The sequence below is a fragment of the Pan paniscus genome, chromosome 2 (assembly GCF_029289425.2).
Source record: "Pan paniscus chromosome 2, NHGRI_mPanPan1-v2.0_pri, whole genome shotgun sequence".
NCBI lineage: Eukaryota > Metazoa > Chordata > Mammalia > Primates > Hominidae > Pan > Pan paniscus.
The window spans coordinates 101,104,808-101,106,810 of record NC_085926.1 but is presented as its reverse complement, the minus strand read 5'-3'; the positions used below and the strand labels follow the sequence as shown (position 1 = coordinate 101,106,810).

Genomic DNA, 2,003 nt, shown 5'->3' with positions numbered 1-2,003 from the left:
ATTAATGGCTGAAATAACAATTGAGTAAATTAGAGGAAAATGGAAATTCAATTTACTAAAATAGATGTGAAAATAATGATGAAATATAATAATGATAAAAACAATAATGATGAAAAAATGATATTTTGACAGAATTGTAAACCAATTGCAAAAGAAAATGTAAAAATGATTAGAAATTTGGATAGCTGAATTTCTCCGTACTGAAAATCTCAGTACACTTTGCAAAAATAAGAAGGCAAGAAGAGTAACACCTTTGCTAAAGACAACTATTTTGATTTTTAATAAGAATGAATTTGAGGTGAAAAAATTCTAGGTCAAAATTTTAAAGTTATTTTGGAATGCAAGATTATAAGGCAAAGGGTTTGTTTGTTTCATTTACTGATTTTTATCAAACACTTAGAAAAGTGCATGGCAGAGTAAGCACTTGATACACATTTCTTAAATGGAATTTAAATGTTTAGGCAAATGTGATTGAAGGTTATAAGAGACACTGTGTCTGCTGATAGTTCTGTACATCATATTTAACAAAACAATATTAAAGGAGCTGCTGGAAGTGTACATAAAATAATATGGTAATACTGTTTCATAGCATGCATTTTGTTAAACATGCTTTTTAGCTGGAATTTACTGTAGCCTTATTGGATTATGTTTTCAAATATTCTCAATAATATTTGAGTAGAGATTGAGTTCACCATCAACCATACCTTAAAACACCCCATGGGTTTACATCTTGTACTTTATTGGGAGGTTGTGGCATGTTTTGCGTGAAACTGTTTCTTCTAGTTTAAAAATATTTTGGTATATCTTATGTCATATATTATTTTCTTAGAAGCATGATATAAACTGAAGAAAGAGATTAAGAGCAAAGAGTCGTTAAAGTTGCATAGGTTTCTCTTCCTACCATTGTTAAATAAAATTAGTTCATTGACTTTATTAGTTCTTTTTAGTATTTACTATATTACTGAAAAAAAATTGGTATAGACATTAATAGTATTATAGTTGTTTGGAGATGTGTGAAACAAAAGCGGAAAGTAAAAGGTATAATTTTATTTCATCAAAAATTGTAAATAAGAGCAAATCTTCTTCTCTTGCTCATTCTCATAATAATCAACATCTGATTTGCGAAATATTCATGAGCTCTATAAATTACAATGATTTTATTTTCATACTCTTTGAAATTAGAAAAAAAATCAAGTGATAATCTGATACTGCTACCATTACATTAACAATGTAAATTTTAAATTGCATACTAAGTTATTTCCCATGATATTTTATTGATTTTCTTGTTTGTTTTTGGTTCACGTTCAATTGATCAAATAAGTTAAAACTTAATGGTATTGAGATTTTTAAGTGATATTTTCATCAATATTAGATAAAATCCAAACGGTACCGTTTCTTCTTGCCTAAATAAAAACCTTAATTTTATGAGGTAGTTGTCTATTCTTTTTTGCATGGGCTGGTTTCTTACACAACTTATTGTTTAATATAGCTATGTAAGCACAAAAGTGATGTTTTAAAGGTCTCATATCCCATTTATAATAATCAATATTTTTATTTTTTATGTTTTAAATTTCATTTTAATATTGAAAAAATAAAACCAAGGCAGAGTAGGAACACAGTCCTCCACCAACACCAATTGTGCAGTGGAGTTTCCCACATTTGGGGAAATCACAGGGGTCAGCACACCCAGAGTTCAATGGATTAGCCTCACCCTGGAAAAACCACCTTAATGATTATGGTATCTCCCCTTCCAGATAAGTGTAATAATCAATATTTTAATTAAAAACTTGCCTAAGTCATTATAGAACCTAGAAACAATAGCCAAATAAGAAAGAAAAAAAAGAAAAAGAAAATTTAAAAATTGAAAGAAGATAGACTATCAATTGAACCTAATATCAAATAAATACTTATCCTCTTATATCAGCATGACTTCACTCTTTCTAAAGTTCCTAATTGCATAAGCCACATAACAATTATTTCCACTATGCATAAGAATTTTTTGC

General features: G+C 28.3%; 1 non-coding gene across 1 annotated transcript; it reads right to left on the bottom strand.

Annotated features, from left to right (window-relative positions):
* Positions 1-1,597: 1,597 nt before the first annotated feature.
* Positions 1,598-1,762, bottom strand: LOC112439519 (U1 spliceosomal RNA). The gene has a single exon (XR_003027788.1). It is a non-coding gene; the product is annotated as a U1 spliceosomal RNA (small nuclear RNA).
* Between the last annotated feature and the right edge of the window lie 241 nt (positions 1,763-2,003).